The 22,784-nt window shown below is 37.0% G+C and overlaps 1 protein-coding gene across 2 annotated transcripts in view; it reads right to left on the bottom strand.

The window, feature by feature from the left end:
- The window catches only part of POLA1 (DNA polymerase alpha 1, catalytic subunit), a 193,260-nt gene that overhangs the window by 66,678 nt on the left and 103,798 nt on the right, over positions 1 to 22,784 (bottom strand). The gene's annotated exons all lie outside the window — the stretch shown is intronic.

The following is a 22,784-nucleotide window of genomic DNA, read 5'->3' as shown; positions in this document are numbered from 1 at the left end:
AAAACTTTAACATCCTCTGTGAATCTGATACTATAATACATATAAAGAGATGAAGGTCTGTATCAGGAACAGTGTGGCCAACAGGTCCAGGGAAGTGATTCTTCCCCTGTACTCAGCACTGGTGAGGCCACACCTTGAGTACTGTGTCCAGTTCTGGGCCCCTCAGTTCAGGAGGGATATTGAGGGGCTGGAGCAGGTCCAGAGAAGAGCAACAAGGCTGGTGAAGGGACTTGAGCACAAGTCCTGTGAGGAGAGGCTGAGGGAACTGAGGTTGTTCAGCCTGGAGAAGAGGAGGCTCAGGGGAGATCTCATCACTCTCTACAACTCCCTGAAAGGAGGTTGGAGCCAGGTGGGCATCGGTCTCTTCTCCCATGCAGCTATCAGGAAGACAAGAGGTGATGGTCTTAAGCTCTGCCAAGGGAGGTTTAGGTTAGACATTAGGAAGAAATTCTTTACAGAGAGGGTAATCAGACGTTGGAATGGGCTGCCCAGGGAAGTGCTCAATTCTCCGTCCCTGGAGGTTTTTAAGATGAGACTGGATGTGGTACTGAGTGCCATGGTCTGGTAACCACGGCAGGAGTGGATCAAGGGTTGGACTTGATGATCTCAGAGGTCTTTTCCAACCCAGCTGATTCTATGATTCTAAGGTCCTTGTTTAAACACAAGTAATGGCAGAGAACAAAGCTGAAGTCTTCTTGCTTCAAAATCCCACATTCTGATCGCTGCAGTCATCCTTTCTTTGAAATATACCAGAACCTCTGCTCTTCTCCAGATGAGGCATTAAAATAACAGGATTATTTTATCCAACTATGTAGACCAATCAGCAGGACATCCCATAGACCTTCAATAAATTAAATGTTTAAGTAAAGTGCCATTTTCTTGCTTACACTTTAGAAGAGGAAAAACAATTTTAACTTTTCTATTTTCTGATGCCAGCCAGAAGCTTTCCTTTCTTCTTTGTTTTTAAATATATTTTAATTTTTTTTTACAAAGCTTTCATGACTTCAATGTAAACTAACATTTTCCTGAGTTAAAATGGAATAAAATCTGAGCCAGTTTGCTCTATCTCAGCTCAGGGAGACAATGCAAAAGGCTTCTCTTAAGAGTATGAAACAAAGAATGATTCTGGGACTGGTAAGGATGTACTTTTTGTGCCAGGTTTGACCATAGGCTAAAAACAATACTACACCTCATCTCTAAGAACCACCTATAGAAGATACAAAGGAATAGCATAAGAGAAAACACACAGTAAAACTCTTCCAAAGATTTTTCCAACTTTTGGAAATGGCTCAAGGACCATCTGAATCATTGTCTCTGTATTCAGTGGCAACTGGGTACATTACTAACCCCACCCCAATGAACTTCAAGTGCTTTTTCAACCAATCAAAACTTTTAGCATCTGCAATATACTGCAGAACAACTACACGCTATATGGAAAAGTACCTTATTTTTCTTGGAACACACACACTCTTTCTTTTTTAATGCCTTCTAGTTCTTGTATCAGGAGAGACTAGGAAAAATCATTCTGCATTCACTTTTTCCATGCCACTCATGATTTTACAGACCTCCATCACATCACCTGCAATCAAACTCTTTTCCAAACCACAGTCCTAATTTACTTAGTTGTTCCTTTCATGGAAATCACTCCAAATCTTTGTTGCCCTTCTCTGAATCTCTTCCAAGTCTTTTTTGAAATGAGGGGGCTGGGGGGAAAATAGAGGACAAATGGGGAGGGAGATGAAACCAGTATTGTACACAGTATTTAGGATGCTAGATGAACATGAATTTATACAGAAACAAAATGGTATTTACCATCTTGCTCTCTGTTCTTTTCTTTCCTCAAGTTCTGTTTGCCTAGAGCACTACTGAGCATTTGAGCACTGAGCAGTCATTTCCAGAAAGGTATTTATCATTATTCAAGAATTGTAATTTTATTCTTCCCTTGTAAGTCAATACGCACTCTATATACAAAATTAGGATTGGTTTTTCAGCATCTGCCTTATTTCACATTACTTGGCAGAAGATTTCATCTTCCAGTGTTAACTGACAAGTCCAGTCAGTATCACAAAGTCTATCTGCAACTGTTCTCGAGCAGTTCCTGCTGTTACCACCCCTGAGCAGCTCAGCCCTGTAAACTCTGCATTTCAGATCATCAGCTGCTCATGTCTGTGCTGGGAATAGTGACTGTTTATTTTTCCCGTTTCCAAAATTTTTGTAGCTCCTGCAAAGAAGTAAAACCTAACTGTACCAGAATTCCTGGTACTTTCATGGAAATATTAGGAATCAGATGACAACTCAAAAAGTTGCTTGATTCCATTCTCACTGGCTCTTCAACAAGCTTTTCCAACTGTATGTTCTGGCGATGACTTATACCTAATTTCCACTTAAATTTCAACTTAAAAATATCTTCCATAATAATTTCAAAAGTTCTCCAAGACTATTTCAGGTTTTTTATTTGTTTATGTATCTTTTTAAAATGAAAGTTCAAATCCTTTATTTATGGCAGAGACCTCTCTTCTTTCACCATTTTTCCAGCCATATCACAATCTCAATACTATCCCACTTGGTGTAAAGTCCATCAAAACACTTCCTGCTGCCCTTGCACAGCAGAGCTTTTATGCCTATGTTACCAGACCAGAAAAACTGTGTGTGGAACTTCATGCCAACAGCAATGCAAACTGCTTCCTAAAATGCGTGCTCAAGTCCATAATGCAGGAATTGAAAGAGTCTATTAAGATAATCAGGTAGATTCATTTCACTCAACTTTGATATCTAAAAGCCTGATAACCAGTTTAAGCTGGTCACCCTATGATTTGTTTATAGTAAATGGAGGAAGAAAAATCATCTCCAAAACCCAATTCACCTAACAGATTTCGGGATGAGACAAATCCTCCCTAATCTAGATGGTCTTGCTAAAATAAGAGGAGCTGGAAACAGTGTAATTAGTGATCTGATCACTAAGTCTGAGTTTTATTGTTTTGTAGATTAGCAATGTAAATCATTACATATTTAATACTGCACACTGAGAAAATTTCAAGAATTCAAAAACCTTCTGTGAATTTAATTTGGTCTTTTGCACAGCTGTTGCCCTAGCAGTCCTAGTACCGCTTTCCTTGTCATATACAATTTATTTATGACAAATACTTCAGAACTAACATTACAAAGATAAGACACTGCTCAACAAGACTGAGCTACTTCATCAGTACATGCTTCATTGTGAAAAATCCTAACTTAGGACACGACCTAACACAGACACCTGACCTGTGTCTTCTGAAGTCAGCAGGCACAAACGAGCCTCAAGTGAAAAAGACAGTCCTTGGCTTTGGTTTTGCAAATGAAGCTCATGTTTATTTTTAAAAGAGGACGGTGTTTATCTGTTGCCTAACATTTTTTAAATGACTCAGTTTTGACAGACTTGGAATAACCTTCTACAGAAAAAAAAGCTACTCAAGGATAGCAATGAGATCTTCAGGCACTCATTATGTGACTACCAAGAATATCATTAGAGCCACAGTGAGGGAGAACAAAAAAATTCCTGGAAAGGATAATGAATTGTCACAGATCTTCCATGAAGTCAATTTTTAGAGACAAAAGCTATGTTCTGTGTGGAAAGTTGTTAATGCCACATTTGCTTATTATGTGGCATCTCTACCTTCCTATGAAACATCTGGCAGCAGTCTGACACAAGCAGGGCCTTCAAATACACAGCCAGGCAGGGGGAGATGCAGAGGGTGTCCTCACCCATTCCAAACCCCTCCTGCTAAAGAGCATAATTGTTTCAGCTGTAACTATGAAAAGATTCTGTGTGCAGGAAGAGAACACTCATGACTCAAAACGTATTAAATGACTACATTTGAACTTTGAAACAATTTATTATACTAGAAAAACAAAGCATGGAAACTGCCAGATAGCAAGATACTTAGGGAATGCAAGGGCAACTGAAAAAACAAAGCCTGGAATGGGAGCATCATCCCAGCTTCAGCTGAACAGAATACTCATAAGTAGACAACCATGAAAATAATGCACAACAAAAGTAACTGTGTTTTCTGCCACCTATTGGCACTTTTAGCTAACAATTAAGAAACAAAGGACTACACCACTCACAAGGTACTGCTTCCACTGTCTTACAATGGAATACACAGATGGTCCCCCTAAACTACCACTGACTAATGATATTTGAAGCAAGTTTCTTTATGCAGTTGTTTCAGTCTAATGCAGTCACTGTTGAAGAAAGCACTGGGAGCTTTGCTGGTCACAAAATACAGGTGCTTAAACTAAAAAAACTACAGGATAAAAATAACCATTCAAAATCAACAGCTTACTATTATACTTGTTTTCAGCTACTAAGAAATAATGATAAAAACATAACAAGTTTCACTGAATAGTACATATTGCAATAAAATATATTTAAAAAATGAAGATCCCTAAGTATTGCATACAATAAAAAGCCCAAACACATTGCATAGATGTTCCTTCAATTCATATAGAAAACAATTAATGTCATTTGTATAGACTTCCTACTAGTTATAATTAACATTAAAGAGGTTTTTTCTTCTTTGTCACCTCTCTATTCAGGCCTTATTTGTGTTTGTTTGTACTTACTATCTGTTAATCTCTCTTAACAAATGACAACAATAACTGTTGCTATTATGCATGGAAATTAAACACGTAGATAACTGTGTGAAGGGAGCTATTTTTGAAAAAAAGCAGTATCAGAAACATGTAGCTCTTTATGCCTCTTGTTTTGCTTTGATAATTAAGCCATAGCCTTGATTTGTTTTAAACAAAAAACTTTTCCATGGCCATGCATGTTGCAATCAAATTCAATACATGCATTATGTTCTGATTCAATCTGTTCAAGTGCATTATTGTTAACTCTTATTTGATCCATGCCTGTCATCTTCACTGACCAAACAAAACCAATCCTTCATTTCCCAGCAGCTATCACTGAGTCTGTAAATTAATTTGCAATAGATCAAACAAAATCATAATAGGAAACCTTCAGCTTTGTTCTACTTGGTATCTGCAACACTGTGGGAAATTAAATACAAGTTGATAGAGAGTGGGGGAAAAAAAAAAGTAACTAGCGTTTCCAAACATTCTGCCTACAAATGCTTAGTTCATTTTAAAATATAAAAAGTATGCCAAAAAACCCTGAAACAAATGCAAAATATAAAAGAAAATCCCTCAAGAGTATTATGTCCATGAACTGTAGCTAAAGGGGAGAAATTTGCAAGTCAAAAGTAATTTTGTTTCTTTGTAAGTCTGTTTTTGAGAATTAGCCTCTTCCATTCTAGTGATCAACAAGCATTAGAAATATTACCCCAACATAAAGAGGCAAGTGGTTTCAGAACAGCCTTTCAAACAGAAGTTGCAGGAGTCAACGACACACATTCATTTAGCCTTATCTTAATAGTTTTTACAAACTACATTTCACAGTGTAGCTTGGTTGCCTGCTACAGTAGAAAACCGGATGTGCTTCTCTAGGACACTTCAGTTCTGCATTTGTTTCTGCCTTTGGACAGTTTGGATGCTAAGGCACTACAATGCTTTGGAAGTTCACATGGAATGAAAAAATGTGGTAGTAAAAAGCACAAAGCACTGAAAATTATTCACAAGTCACTATCAGTTACTTTGGAGTTGAATTTAAATGTAATTTGTGCTTGCTTCTCTACAATCTTTCTCCCCATTGAAGACAATTTTAACACGGACTTTAGATAATGGGATCTTACTGGATGATGTCCAATCTCCAGATGGCTGGGAGACCTGACCTTGAGCATATTACATTCAAAATCCATGGCTTCAGCACTGCAGAGCTGAAATTATCACCTTAAATCACCAAACACACCAGAAGGGAAATGTAGGAACCCAACCTGAACGTACTGTCCTAGTCAACCAGCATAAGCTTACTGTTCATGTCACTGATCAGCAAACGAGTTTTTGCAAGGCTGAATGTGAGAGACAATGCATTGAAAACTTTCTGATCAGGACATCATTGTGAGTCACTAATCAGGCCACTTTAATTTCACACTGACCTCTTTTTTTATACTACTCCTACAAAAGCATATTATTTTCACTCATTCCAAGACCGGAAGCTTCAAAATCCATTTTCCTGCCAATGTCCACTATTATGGATAGCATTTCCTAACAAGACAAATCTGGCTGAAGTGGCTTTAAACCCTCTGAAAGGATGAGGTTCCAATAATATTGCATTACTGGGTACAATATCAAACATATAAATACCCCCATGTAACATTAAAAGATAGATGATTTTATGAAATAAAATCAGGCAGTTCATCATAGCAACAGAGGACTTGATTCAGGGGCCTGAAAGTTATCAGTTCCAATTGCAATAATTTGTTCACAGGTGTGTTCTCCTTCTCTGTGTCTTCTGTAAAATAGCTGAGTGTTTGGGGGAACAGATAGACAAACTTTCCTTAGTGGTAGACAGCATCTCAGGAATTACAGCCAAACCTTCTGTTTGCACATTCTCTGGCAAGTGTTTTGACTACTAGTAGTACCTACATCTCTAAACATGAAAGGTGGTATGAATATTGACTAAAAGATGAGCTATTCTGTAAAGTTAGGAAAGTTTCTCTGTTGTGTACCAGAAACCAAATTACTTTCAAGTAATTTCAATTCCTAATCTGCTTTTTTGCCTGTTTAGAACAAAGTAATACTCTAGTAATAACATTGATACAATCCAATGCATTTGCACCATCTCAGTGAGATAGCAGCAACAATTAATATCTGAATGACAGTGTGAGAACTAGTGTCACGCACTGGAATTTTCAGACAACGCAGACTTGAGTGACACCTACCTGCCACTGCTACAATGTCAAGAAGAAATCCCCTCAGGTCAGGTATGCTATCATAAATAGTGAAACGAAACTTCACCAGAAAACTTTACTCACTTAGCGATGTGAATCATAGAATCACTAAGGTCGGAAAAGACCTCTAAGATCATGAAGTCCAATTGCTAAACAAGCATCCCAAGTGCCACATCCACACACCTTTTGTACTTCCAGGGAGGGTGATTCCACCACTCCAATGAAGTTCAGCATATTTTAGGTTCTTGAGGCAACATCCCACTTTTTTCATGGGCAAATGTACCTGATAAAAACCTCAGAAGACCACTCTTACAAAGAAACAAATTCTACCACTGCTAGACATCGGAGAGGCATAGACTCAGTAAATTTTTGAAAGGGTTTTTCAAGATAGAGGACTTGATGAGTCTGGGATTGGCATAAACAGAAACACACTATTCTCTTCTGCAGGAAAAGTCACTCTTTGCAGTCCTGGTGCCTGCCTGCTTTGTGTACTTTCTGTAGCTGCTTCCAGCCAGCTGCTTTATCCTGAATGTCCTTCCAGAGCAAGTACAAAGGCACATCAGATAGTTGCATGATTGATCTTACAGATGGAGTAATTTATTGGTGAGACTACCAGAGTAGACTCAGTGTAGAACACTTTGATCAGGAGGACTCCACACATGTGACACCTTAAGACATTTGACTTTGTCAAGTCTACGCATCTCCTGAGAGCCTGCACAGAGACAACCATTCCTTTGGAACTTGTAGCTACTAATACAAACAACCTGGAGATGAGATGATCTCAATTTATAAAAGACTGGGTCAACATATGAAAGGACCGCCTTTCATATGTTTAAAAACCTACCTCTTGGTCCTCCCCCTCTTTGGGCATGGGAAAGAAAAGAATAAGTAAATTCTTCATCAAGGTGAAATTCTAAGATAATTTTGTCAGAAAGAAATTTGAGGGAAACAAAGAAGAATATGCTGTCACAGAAGAGTGTCATATATGGAAAATGAACCATCAGGTTTCCCTTCCTTCCTCACCCCCTAACAAAATGATCACCATCAGAAGGAGCCTTTAAAAGGAGCATCTTATCTGTTCTGGCATTTTTCTTATCAATGATAATCTCCTTGATAAGGAATGAACAGGCATACTCTGTTGACAAGAATCATGCAAACCAAACAGAACAACTGGAGTAATGGAATTAGAAGCAATCAGTGACGCAGAATTCTGGGCCAGCAACTTTTTCAGGATCCTGCAAGGCTTGATATTCCACAAACCAGATACCAAGCACTAATAAAAACATGTACCTGTGAGACCATGAGAAGGATCTCATTTTATCTGTCAAGGAAATCTAGTGGACTTGCAAAGCCTCTTCAATTAGTAAGTTCAGACATATTTAGATCTCAAAGCAGTATATGAACAGACATTGTTATTGAAGTACTAGTCATTCCAGCCTTCTTTTCCACTTCACCAAAATTTTAAAAAGAAATTGCTGGAGAAGCTCTCTCTACTTATTTAATATGTTACTAGAAGGAGATCCAATTGCAGTAAGTCAGAAGCCCTAATGCTAGGTTCAAGAGATCCCTTCTAGAGAAGAGGTTATGTCTGAACTCCATCCTAGAATTTTAAAATGTAAAAGAATTTCACAGCGTGTGCAAGTTCTCTTGAACCATCAGGCAAAACTGAAACTTTTAAGTCAAAAACATCTTAAAACTAAGCTAAAATATTTATACTCCAATTTCAGTACGTAAGACAAAGATGACCTTTGAGAATGTTTTGTTTCAAGGTTTTATACTGCTGTCCTAACTAACATTTAATCATCTCCAAATAACAGATTCCTCTGATATTTTCCCAGACTCTTCAAATAGATTGTTTTATAAAAAAATTGGGTCAAGAGTCTACTACTGATGCTGCCTGACTGGAGCTTTTGTCTTTTTTTTTTAAGTGGAATAGGTACCACGTTAAACATGCTTTCAAGCTTCTTATTCTCAAAGATATTGCAGCAAATGCTTAGAATAGTGAAGCACCTCAGGTTTGTTTAGATTTCTTTATAAATTTACCCTACAGCTTAAATCCCTTACCCAGAGAATACTTATTTTATGTTCTCTGGTATTTTGTTGTGTGTTGTATACATTCTGGCAATGTAAATATTTTTAGTAACTATTATAGTAACAACAACTGAAATTAGTTCCTGAAATTCATACAAAAAGCTAACTATAATGCATTAAGAGATCTGATCATGGATCCAGTGTCATATACAACTTTTCAGATGACAAGAGAAGGACCTGTTTTATCAACTCACTCTTGGCCACTGACTTTGTATTAATTTTTCTCTTTCTATACAATAAATATCATATCTAGCTCCTCATCCAGAAAAAAATAGGTTACATTTCCCACTATGAGTATTCTTAGAGTCTAATGCTACCTGATCATCCAATTTAGGGAAAATGTAAATAGTGACCACAGCATTTCACACTCCATTTCATGCTGCCTCACTTTAATGGAAGATGAAGATACGATTTCAATTTCTTTTCTAAGCATTTCCTTATTTTCAGAGCTTCTTGAGTTTTGGCCTGTATAACAAATCAGAGTTCAGCTGTGGGATAGAGTGGATAACAAAACTCTTACAAAGAAAGGAGATTCCTTTCCTGGATGATTCACTCTCCTCCTCTTGAATTCAGCATTATCCAAGCTGATGAACAGATAGACAAGATCTTTTAAGAAAAATACAAAACTGTCTCTTAAATGAAAGATGAAACAATGAGATATGCTTTTAAAAGTGTATTACTTGAAAGCAGTACAGATACTGGAGATGGTTGGTTATATATCCAGTATTATTATCACTGGAAGCACACTAAAGAATGTTATCAAATTGAAGCATCTCAGCTAGTAACCTACTAGTGGAAGGCAAATGGTCACTTCACCACCCTATGCTGGTAAAAGAGAAGGACACTCTCTCCAAAATACTGAAACTTCTTGCTCTCAGAAACATTCATATCTGTTGTCTCAGTTCTGCACTGGAAAACTGCCAGCCCAAAATGACCCAAAGGCACCTGAAGTCAGTGGAACCACACCATTGACGGACCAGATTATGAAGGTCCAAACAACTAGACAAACTGCAACTGAAGGCAATGTAACTACACTGACTTACTACCTTAAAGCAAGCGTGAATGAGGACACAAATACTACCTGAGTTTCTTAGAACACAAAATGTCCTTTTATCTTGAAAAAGCTGATGATACTGTAATGGTAAAAGCACTGATGCAGATTCCAGGTGGCCATTAAGAGAAGTGAAGCTGCCAACTGCGCTGGTCTAAAACACCCAAAGTTTGTATTGGATATCATGGAAAATGGAAATTAACTTGAGAGGATTTAGGCTATAACAAAATTATGTCCCACAGCATACTTTTTAGGAGTCTTTTCAGTACTTGCATACCCTCACAGTCCTATCAGCAATGCACTGCTGTTGTCATGCAAAGTCAGCCACAGAATAACATCTGCCTATTTAAAGGCTACTGAAAATGATACAGAGCTTCAGGAATGGTATTTTGTAATTCTGAATACTCCAAAATAATAGAACTTGAATTGCTTTCTAACCCAGATCTGGGGGGTGGGGGGTGGGAATCGAGGAAACCACGCAAGACCAAAAGAAAATTTCATAACAATTTTACCATTAAAAGTCTCGGAAGTGTGTGTATGTAACCAAAGCAGCAGATAACCATTGAAAAATGCACCCTTACCCTACCCCTCAAGAACTCAAATGCTCAAGCTAACGTAAAAGATGTTTTAAACAAACCAAACAAGACAGAAGTGAAAAATATCTTGTAGGTCAATGTCAGAGTTTTACATGCTATTAGAAATTGATTTTCTTTTAAAAAAGACACCTTTAAATGTACAGTCACATGTCTTATATATAAGTTATTTGAAACTTATTGATCTCATTTGTGCAAAGACCAGGCTCTGTCATCAGCCTGCTGAAAGGATAATAGAGCACTCCAAACCCTTATGACAGATTTGATGCAAATAGTGGCCCTCATTTAAACACATGTAATAGCACCACAAGTGGACAAATTCCAACCTTAACAGTTGAACATTACAAACTAAATTAGCCAGTATGTTCTGCTTTACTTCACATCAAATCCAATACCCTGGGTCTTCTTATCTTCAGTAAATAAGGTTCTAGGCACCAAAACACATGCCCCTAAAGATTAAAAAGTAGAGCATAAGTGTTCACAGGCTGACATATCGCTCACAAAGAGAAGCAGCTATTACCAATAATTTTATTTCACTTAAGACAACCTGAAAACAGCTAAATTGAATTTTGAGCAAGCAACTGAGAGAAGAAATACTTAAAATGACTTCATATGGAAAACTATGAGAAAAGGATCAGTGAAGGATGTCTTATGTATTTCTGTATTGAGAGCTAAAACCTCTAGAAGGATATTTAAGTCCACTTTACCAAAATACTCTCCCTATTCATACAACTCAAAGCAAGCCATACTCTTAGGGTACAATAGGTCATAACTAAGTGCAGTACCTTGCCTCAGAAAAAATTTTGCTTTGTCTGTCAACTGTCAGCAAAGCATAAAGAGCTCATACAGCCCATCCACGTATTGCTTGTTAAAGAATCTAGCAACATACAAATAGTAAGAACTCAGATTTCTTAAAAACCATGCCTCTACTTTGGTTGCAAAGCTAAAAACACTCTCCTCCCCCCACTTCTTCCACAAATCTGTTTTCTTCCTTCTCCACTCAAACATTTGTACAGTCCTTGAATTTTTCCTGTCTCAGACTTGTCATGGTGAACTTCCTGCAAGATATCAGATGTAAAATTAGAACAAACAGAGGTTTTGCTCATGTACATGGCAGTAACAGTAAGGTTTGTCAGCTCCAGTGTACATCTCAAGTTGGTAAAGAGACAAAAAGATTGTTTCTGTGAAACACCTTTGCAATATGGTTCCGAACATCTCTAAATACTGAAGGAGTTAATACAGTTCTGAAAACTTTAAAAACTATAAAGCACATACATGGGTAGGCAAGTTTAGAGGAGCTCAAAAGACTGAAAGGTAACGGCAGAGAAACTGGTCTCAACGGTCTGGTCACCTTAAACTAGAGAAGTTTAAAGCATCACTAAGCAGTGTTTGTTCATTTAAGTTTAATTATTTTCTCCTTGAGAATGGCACTAATGAAACTGAATATCTTTCATGGTTTCGAAGAGCAGTCTGAATGGTCTGTAAACAGGACTGGGGGCAGAGGAGAGAACTGGCTGAGCCAGGGGGTTGCTAGGTGATGCAGAATGTAAACCCACAAACTTGTTCAGGTTTACTTTGCTTTCATGCTGCTCTCACACAGGCTCTCCAAAGTTTTAAGAATTAATTTCCAGGTAGCTATTTAAAAACAAAAAGTAGAAATAATTAAAAAAGGAAAAACCCTTAATCCTCTTCACCTCTTCCCTCGCTCCCCCTGCCACCCCCAAGAATAAAAAAGGAAAGACGAAAGGAAATTCACAGCATTAAAGTGCAGAAGACCATTCTCTCTACATATTTGTATGTAATTGTTGAGGACTAGCAATTATGAAGAACTTTTAATCTTTTCAGACTGATTTTTGCTTTTGTAAATGTAAATAAAAATGAATTCTGGAACAGTGGGCCTTTAAAATACTCAAATTGAAAATACAGTCTTATTTACTAACATTTCCACTGCAGATTACAAAAGCAAACTTTTCAGTACAGCCATGTGTTTCTACCTCCATCCTTTTCAGAGCTGTGGTTATTTTTTTCCCCCTAAAGTATCTGATCAGAGATTGTCCGGTAAGAGCACTTTATTAGATCATCAGTCAGAGGGTTTTACAAGCACCAAGAGCTATGGGCTCAAATGCAGCACATCAGTTTTAATAGCCGAAGGTCTAATAGTAAACTGCAGATACTGCTGAGAACTTTCCATGCACTGAACTCTTGAAAAGCACCATCTCTCAAGCTTAAATGCAGCTGCCTCTTTCAATGCCGCAAATGGGTAAATTTGACAAAAAAGCCACCATTAAGACTACATGAAAGGCTCAAGACAACATCCTTTCAATGCTTTGTACTTCAGTAATCAGATGTACTTACTCACCCCCTCCCCCAAACCCGATCAAGAACTATTTCTGAATGGTAGGAAATAATTCCACTTTGTACATCTTTTAGTTAATCAAGACTTTCTATTCAGCAATTTGACCTTTTGTTCAAAACAGGATTATCAGTTTTTTCGCCAGTTACCAAGGGCGACTCGCATGGTGAACATAATTGCAATAATTTGCAAAACACCATGGCAACCCACATTACAACTAGGTAAATACTGGTCTTTTGTGCTACATTGTTATTTTCAGAGATGCTGAAGTCAAAGAACGAATGACAAATGAACACAAAATTTATATTTGCTTTGTCTCAAAAGAGAAGAAAATTGATAACAAGAATTGGGGGGAAACCGACTACAGCTGTAATTTCTAACTTGATTAATTAGGATGGTAACAGTCCTTAACAGTATATTCAACAAACAGCCCTGACTTAGTCTCTCCACCCACCTCTCTCTTTCTACACTACTACCACTAACCCCCCACCCCAGACAAATTTTTTCAGCTAGGAGAACAAACAACTCCATTTGCTCTTTTCTTCAACTTAATGGAATCCTTAATTACAGAATATTGTTCTCCTGGCTCTTCATTACACTGAAAACTGAGAGAGGAGGAGGAAGCCGGTGCCAAGCAGACAGGGTAGCTACAGTCATCTCCTCTGCCTTTGCTTTTTTTGTCCGTAGCAGACCTAAAGATGAGATGGCATTTTTTGTGGGTTTTTTTTCCTTTTTAATATTAGCAGCTGTTGTACAGCAAATAATTAAGTAAACTAGTGCTCGAGTTCTCTCCTGGCAGCATAAGTAAGACATGAAAGCTTAAGTCAAGTCATGATTAAAATCCAAATCAGAGAGGAAGCAGCTGCTTAAAAAGAAAAAAAAAACTCTTAAAATTATCAGATTGGGTGGTTTCTAATGGAATACCTACTGTACTAAAACATTTGCTGATGAATAGTATTATAATACATAATAAACTAATAACTTTAAACTTATTTTCTTTACAACTGCAAGGAACTTATAAAAAAAAACCTGCTGAAAACAGTCCAATACATATTACTGATCAACTTCACAATAAATTCGCTATTTATTACTGGAGCACAGGCTCTGTGCTGAAACATTTATTATGCCATAGTGAGCTGATTGAATGGTTGAGAGCTTAATTTTCATGATATCATTAATAAAAACAAGTCATGTCTCTGTATAGACCAAATCCTGTCATTAGATGTATGCATATGTTTCTTGTAAAATGCAATGGCACCCTTTAGCAATAGATTTTCACATACAGAGTAGGTGAAAATACATTAAGCTCAAGAAGCATGCAATCAGAAGCCCATGTAATCCTCATTTCAGTTCCCTGCACATACATAATTTACAGTTAAAGGATCACATCTATATTTTAATTCTCATTAAAGGACTGGATCGCCTTTACAATGGCTTGTAAAGTGAACGAGACTTTGTACTGGGAACACTGGAGCGTATGTAGTAAAATGAAAGAAATGAAAATAAAGTGCTAAAGTCCAATGACTGTGGTCCCAGGGAGTTGAAATGCACTACTGCCTCTACACAGATTCTCCATGTGGCTGGACAAGTCACTTCTGGTTTACTGAATGGACTCACAAGCAATGATCACTTCAATAATCAGTCTGTTCCCAGCGAAATTTAAAGGTCTATGACGCTCAAGTTTGAGTAGACCCAACTGTAACCTGAAAGCTCTGCTTCAGGCAGTTACTCAGTACTACACACTGAAAAAACAGGTCCTTTGATTCACAAATTGGGCACCCAAACTTATGGACATGTTTGTTGTTAATTCCCCAATGCCTCATTCCTTTGAGAAATAAAAATAATAATTGTCCCCTGGCTTAATACAGCTCTTGTAAAGATGCTCTTTAAGAGCCACTTGATCCCACAGTGAAGTGTGCCACAGAAAACTCCATGGGAAAATAAATAATTCTAGGCAAAGTTTCAGAGAGAACACTCGATAAGGCAAAGAGAATCCACTATGCAATGGAGAGAAACAAATACAGACTGGCTGCTCATCCAACAAGGGCTGTCCAACCTGTGGGCTGCAATGTACAATAAAAAGGGAATGGGTAACATCAAATATAAATGACCTGCATTAAACTTAAGTAAGCAGTATTAATTCTGGGATTTCTTCAACTTTCAAATGTCCAACTTTGCAGTATTAGGATCTCTCTTCTATTTTTAAAATAAAATATAAAAAAAAAATCCATTCTTCAAAGTAGGGTTTAAAGGAAGACACATATTTTGCTTCTTGAAATAAACTGAGTAGCCCATAATAACAATTACTTTCTGCATTCTCTGCAAGCTACACATTTTGCCCAGTATTTGCCAATAGTAGAGGCAAGCAAATACTTAGGAATTTTCTCATATTTTTCTTATTAAACCAATCATACTCAGTTATAATTGCTTGGGTTTTGTGTCCAAATTTTCACAGGCAACATTCATCCATGCCCTGCCTCCTCATGCTATTTCAACCTACCTGCCCAGCCAGGTGCTTATCCAGCAGATACCACATTTGAATATTCTAATTCAACCCATTTCACTCAATTCAGCTTCTTTTAGTTTCATCTACATCCACCCAGGTCCAGCTCCAGTCTCACGGGCCATGTTCTAGTCTCTTTTACTCATCTATACTCAACACTCACAATCATTTTTGGGTTTTTTTTGGTTAAGTGTTAAAGACCTCAAAGCCATAGCACCTAGTACGGCAAGGCCATAATTGCTTTTACTGCAATGTCATACAATAAGCAAGTGATTATAATTTACCTTCAGACCTGTGGGCTTCAATTAAACTAATTTACATTACATCAGACTTTTCCCTTTCCCATTCATTTCTCCTCACATGACCACTACTGTGAATAAATTTAGTTGCTTGGTGGACCTCACTAGGCAGGCTCATATAACAAGATGTCCACATTTCAGCTGCCACTTACAGTTTTTTAGAACTTTGATTTGGAATAATTAAAAGAAATCTGTAGCATATTTTATTCTGAGTTACTAAATATAGACTCCACTACTTGACTCCACCTTGAATGACACCATTGGCTCCTAAGCATCAAACAAGACACTCAAAAATCTCAAAAAAACTTTTGCTAAGCTTCCTCCTCAGCTTCCCTTCCATTCCTGTAACTACTTTCAACACCCACCCACAACTCTTTCCTACAGTCTCCTGAGGTTGCCCTCAAACATTCCCTTGGACCTGCCTGTTATTTTTGAAATGAGAGCTCTTGTTCTGCCTCCCTGCTGGCTTGCACTATATTTGCCTTTGCCACCACTGTCAGACAGCATAGTTCTTCACTTCTTCAGGAGAGGCTGATTGCCATATCAATCTCCATGTTAATAATGAACATCTTTTGAGGAAACATCTCCAACCATGGCACACCATCTGGTCCAAATGCAGACCAGAGATCAGGAAAAGAAAGGTCAGAAGGAGAGTTTGAGAGAGTTTATAGTCCTTTCTATTAATAAGTAAAAATTTCAAAGGCTTATAAATTGCATGTATCTGCTACTTGCCATAAAGAACTCAAGAATCTAGGCCAATCTCCTACATCTCAAGCACCCAAGTGAAGTCAGAAAGGAACAACAGCATCTCAGAAGAGCTGTTGTGGATCAGTTTAAGATAGAAACAACATATTTTATTTGATCTTGAAAAAATGTGAATCCATTTTAAGTTGAAATTTCAGCCAAAACTCAACTTTAGACAGGTTTGGCATACAAAATGGGAAGGCAGACACCTAAAATGGTAATGCTTCAAAACCTTAGAACTTAAATTTTCAAAACTTACACCAATGTAGTACACAATAAATTTAATAAAAACTGCTTTGAAGCTAGTAGGAAAAAAATTATGACAAAGGTTCAGAGATAACAACAGACACTGGGGGCGGTTGTGTGTTGTTTTTTTGAAAATCTCGTCAAACTAAACTATTCTGGACACCAACTAAAGTAACCAGATGGACCTTAAGAAATGGATGCTTCTGTGAAAGCATTAAAAAAAAAAGCCAACTCAACAGAAATAAAGGCCTGTCATAAACTCACTGAACTAAAAAATATGAGAATGGGGAAGAGACTGTTTTCTGTTGCTTCTACATTGGTAACAGACAAGCTAAACAAACGGGACATTTTTGTTGTGGAGATTTATTTTTTTTAACATAAAACTCCGAAGTTTTATTTAGTAAATAACATTCAGGACGAACAAACTGCAGAAAAACAGCAGGTGAAGTATCCTTCAAATACACTATGATTCTGCTTTTTAAAAGGTTGGCTGCTGAGACCTGCTGAGCCTTTAGAGCCAACAGCTCAATACAGAAATTAGTATGGCCCAAGAGAACTTTCCCACTGCAGCCTCTTGAGACCAGAAAAAGTTACTTGATACATCCTGTCTGCTAGAAAAAAAACTTTGCTGCTATGTGTTGCTTCTTTTAGTTTGTGGTAGACATACATGTTGCCCCAAGTATCTAGAACTAGTATTTTCTATTATCTAGAGAGAATACTTCATTAAAAAAATTATACAAATTCCTAATTTCATTATGACAGGTAAAGAAAAATTAAATGACTAGAGTAGAAGACTGTGACTACCTCGAAACCAGCATTATGACCTTATTATATTTTATGTGGGTAAAAAAACAGTTCCAAATAATTTGAGAAGTCCTCTCTCTTAGGGCAAGGAAAATTACAGGTAAATTTTAACTTGGTAAAATGTATAAAACAGAAGTATGAAAAATGGAGACTGGAAGTAGACAGCTGCTGACACAAATCAAAAGTTTTCCCAAGTAGAAGTCTAATAAGAAAAATTAGGTCAGATATTAATTAAGAATATAGAAGCAAATCGATGATGTGATGAAAACAACAAAATAGTCTGCAGCACAAAACAACCAGAAGAGCAACTTCTCCCATATTTTGGAAGAGCACAGTAACAGTCTAGTAGCATATAAGGAAGAAGAACTATGTTTTGGTCAGCTAGCATGAAAATACTTAACAGGCCTTCAAAATTCAGTATATTCATATAAAAAATGCTTGAATTTAACAGTCCAATTAGAGCCAAGAAGATCCACTACTTGCTGGATTTCCCAACCCTTGAAGCCACTTCAAAAGCCTGAGACCTACATATCTACCAAAATGCTTATTTTCCTTGAAATAGTTATACAAGCAAATCAGAAACCCGTAACTTCTTGTATGTATAAGACTACCACTAACCTGAGGAAAAATAACAGAAATACTGATAGAGACTTTCAGTGATCAAGAATTTAAGAACAGGAATGGAATTAACACCAGTCAATACGTTTTTATATAGATGAGTCTCAACCAGCCATGACAGTTAATTTTTTTCATTTTTCATTTTCATTTGCATTACAAGTTTGCTTGAGAAAGGCAGATGTACTATAAATAATCTCTTGAATAGTATTTGATTTACTTGCAAAGGACACTGCAACAGAACCAGCATTGCAGAGCATTAATGAAGTACATGTGAAATGGATTAAGAGGTGCAAAGTTGAAGTATCTCAAAAAAAAAAGTCAATGGTCCATGAGACACAAAGCGATGACAGTCAAGGAAGCATTTTTCAATATGGAATGCAGAGGGATTCTGGTGGTGTATCACAATGAAAAGGTTACACTCACACTCTTCAACATTTACATCAGTGATTACGAGAAGAGAGGAATCAATTCAGACCAAATTTACAGATGACAAAAGCAGAACAGCAAATAATGATAAGCGCGAGGAAATTGGTTTGGTAAACTGTGTTCATTCAAAACAAAATACACGTTAGTACAGCGAAACAAAAGCAACACACTGGGAACAAAGACTATAGTTCACACCTACAGAATGGGGATACTGTATGCCAGAAATTTTCAGCTGAAAAGGAGTCATGGTAGACAAGTTATTCAACATCAGCTTTAAAGGAAGACCTAGCAAGATGTGGAGGTTGAATACTGAAGAACTGTGTATGAGTACTGAGGTGAATTTCTTCAAATGCATTGTGAGAATGGTACTGGAGCACACACAGTGCTGGTGGGAGGAGCTAAAAAGGAAAAAGAAAAAGAACTGGTATGCTGAAGAGCCATAAACAATGTTTGAAGGCCTTAAAAAAAGAATAATAGCAACAGACCTTGAAGAGCAGTCTCTTACCATGACAAAAGGAGACAGAGGTGAATTCAGCAAAATGTGTAAGCATATTCACAGAGGAAAGGTGCAGGCAGCAGCAGCACAGGGTACTTAAATCTTGAGAAGAAGGAAGTCATATGAGCCAGTGCTTGGAAAACCTTGGTTGAATGAAAACTGGCTCAATGTCTGGGCCCAGAGGGTGGTGACCAGTGGAACAGAATCCAGTTGGAGGCCAATAAGCAGCAGTGTGGACCAGGGGTCCAGTCCCATTCAAGACCTTCACTGATGATCTGTGTGATGGGGCACCGGATACCCTCGGTGAGTTTCCTGATAACACACAACTGGTGGATACCAAATTGAACATCAGTCAGCAAAATGTGCCTCTCATATTATCAGCAGCAAGCCCTTTGGTCTGGTTCCATGATACTGTCTACAGATGTCAAGCAGGGGAACATGGAGAAGGTTTTGGTAGAACCTCTCTTATCCTGCATGAGGAGATGTACGTAAGACCAAAGTCCAGCTTAGGCCAATACAGATGCTTAAGTACCGCAAGGAAAGATTCTGTACCATTCATAGATGGTGGTGCACGGCTCAGTGAAGACCATTATCTTTAGAAAGAGTAATCTGCAGCAGAATGAAGACACCTACAGTCCCTTATCATCCACATCTTTATTAATCAGAATAATTTACCTTGACTTCTCTCATTAGTTACCTCTGATCTTTATTAATTAAATCTTTCTCTCCTCAAACACCTATCTTAAACTAGACATGTCTGCTCTAAGCCAGGAATTTCTATAGCATGTAACAATACTTTCACTCATGTTACAGTGTTTTGAAGGGTTTTTTTCTTTTAAATTGGCTTTAGCACAACTCAGGGGTTATTAACTCATCAAAACTCAAGAAGACAGCAATAGAGAACAAATGAGAGAGGTCAGAGGATGGGAAAGGTGGGCAAGAAAATTAAAAGCAAACACTATCAACAATTCAGTTTAGTTTATATTTTCAAGAAAAAATTGTTTCCCAAATTCTATCAGATACATAAGCAGTGTGTGTATATATCTGTAAATGTCTTTATATATGTGACACATATCCACGAGTACACATATAAATTTTCCTTTTTTTTTAAATTTCCTTTGATGGAAATTCAAGTCAGATCACACATCCTTAGAAAAAGTGTATGCAAGTTCAAGCTGATACTCCAAATACTTTTGTTTCTCCTTTTTTTTGAGTTTTGGGGGGTTTTTTAAATGGAATTAATAATCACATACACAGATAATGTATGAGTGTGGGCACTGAAGAAGTGGCTTTTCAAAAAAATCAGAGGATTAAATGTTCTTGTGTAATATGTGGAAAATACTTTCTGCATGTTTCAGAAACATTTAAAGAAATATACTAAGCTAATAGGCTCCCTCAGTTACTATGGTAATAAGCATTTTGTAAGAGCATATAAACATATAAAAGGTGTTTTTACTTCATATTGATATTGATCTACTCTCCTATGTTATAAAACACATGAAGTAACAGAAACTGAAAAAATAAGCTAGGATTCTAATATGGAATGTGATTTCTTACAAAAAACTTTTTGGAGACTAAACCCGAATAATTTTCCATTTTGCTGTGAAGTTACTGACTTTAAGGCAGAAATTTCATAGAAGTCATGCTTGAAAAACATTAAAATATCACAGAAAATAGTAAAACTAGAAGATATAATATAGACATTATAAAAATCTTGGTCTAACTGGTAAACACAAGAAGTTCCTGAAAGTAGTACTTACAATGACAACACAACCATTCACAAATATAATTACTAAAAGAAAATATATCTTGAGATGAAAGGATCCCAGAAAATAGACATGGATGTTTCAACCTTCAGACCACTCCTATGCAGGGATCTGCTGGTTTCTCTAGTCCTGTGAAGAGCAGTGAATTCAATGCCTAGCTCACCCATCTGCTAGTGGACTTCATGGGGAGACCAGACCTTAATTTGCCACCTAGATAATTTAACCCAGAGTTTTCATCTCCTGGCTGTGGATCCAGAAATTTTTTTTCCACAACCTATAAATCATTATGCATTTATTCTACAACACTATCACAGCAGCAAAGCACAAAAAGCAGAGCCTCAGTTATGTACATAAACTTCAAAGGGTTCTTCACAAAAGAAAGATGGCACACTTAGGAGGTTTACCAGACTCTTTAGTCTTACACCAAACTATCAAATTTGATTTTCCTGTTTTCTATCCTTGTTAATGATAAAAACTGTGCTGCACAGTTTCTTAATGAAATAATTTTGTCTGTGTCCTCTATTTGCATAAAGAAAATACTCAAGATAAAAACTGCAGGATGACAAAATCTTAATATGCAGTTTGGTAAAGTTCTAGTCAGTCTTTGAACAACACGTTTACCTATCCAGTAAAGCTTGTGTTAATGCGATGTAAGAGTTTGGCAAATTCAACTCTAATGGAGCATAAAAGTGCTTTTGCTTGAAAGTGAGATCATTTTTAAAAATTCAAAGCATGATCACTTTTCCCTTTTTTTGCAGGAACAATCTGATACAAGCAGCAAAGCTTAAATAAACTAGAAACATTTCAAATGATCCATAAAGGATTAATAAGCACTGCAGGAAGTCCTATAGGCTCAGCGTATACATTTTCCATCTTTTTCTCCTGCCACAGGCATGACGTGAAATTCTAAACAGAACTCAAGTTTCAAAGTCACTGAATGTTAAGGTCTGCAGCTTTGATACCAGGGTAGAGTGGGGTCACCATCTTGGAATATTTAATTTAAACAGATAACAAAATATTGATTTTATTAGCATAATAAAGCCCCCAAATTATGGCCCTTCACAAAATTCTTTTTCTACTCACAAATAGGCAAATGGACAAAAGCAAGGCAAAAGGGGTAGTAGTAAGCTACAGGCCACTAATATAACAAGAACAAAATGACAGCTATTATTTTGGCAGAGATAATCTATGCTGAAACACAAAACACACACGCACACAATTTCTTTCAATACAATTTTCTTGTCTTCCCACTGACTTCTATGATTACCACAGAAAGCAGGGTTCTAAACACATTTCTCAATTGAATCTTCAATCAATAACGGTAAAAATTTGAGAAGGGAGATATGGGAAAACGTATTATAGCATTAGTAAGTGTTTGCAAAACAGACTGAACTTACCAATATGCATAAAAGTTGAAGGGGGGGGAAATATATCAGTAACAATGTACCCTATACCTTTACTTAACTGAAATTAGTTTAAAAAAAAATAAAAATCCACTGAAACTGAAATTCAATCAGTAGTAGAAACTGCCCCAAGCCTGGTCCAAGTGATGAAATTATGTAGTTATACTTTTGCTTGTAGTGTCACAGCTGTAAAATAAGGAATACTTCTGAATTACCAAATGGTTTTCAGGATATTCATAGGTCCTTTTTAAGCCGCGAAAAAGGGTGATCATGTAAATAATTTACAGAAAGTAACAGAACTAAGCTAAATAGAGTCTACTTGCTGCTATTAGTTGCATGGTACAAAAGAGAGATACTAAAAAAGTAAGAATTAGATGCCTGCAGAAACAAAATGAGAAAACTTCTGGGATCTCAAAAGGAGGTCAGCTTGACCCAAACAAACTCAATTTGCTAGCAAGAATCCAGACTTACTCTAACACTGACGTAGGAGAAGAGACAAATAATTCATATCAGAATTGAGAGTTCCTTGTGTTGGAAGATGGAAAAGTTTAGCCTCTGTTA

The sequence above is a fragment of the Neopelma chrysocephalum genome, unplaced genomic scaffold, assembly GCF_003984885.1.
Source record: "Neopelma chrysocephalum unplaced genomic scaffold, ASM398488v2 Primary Assembly neopelma1_76, whole genome shotgun sequence".
NCBI classification, from domain to species: domain Eukaryota; kingdom Metazoa; phylum Chordata; class Aves; order Passeriformes; family Pipridae; genus Neopelma; species Neopelma chrysocephalum.
This window is presented reverse-complemented; position numbering and strand designations above follow the sequence as displayed.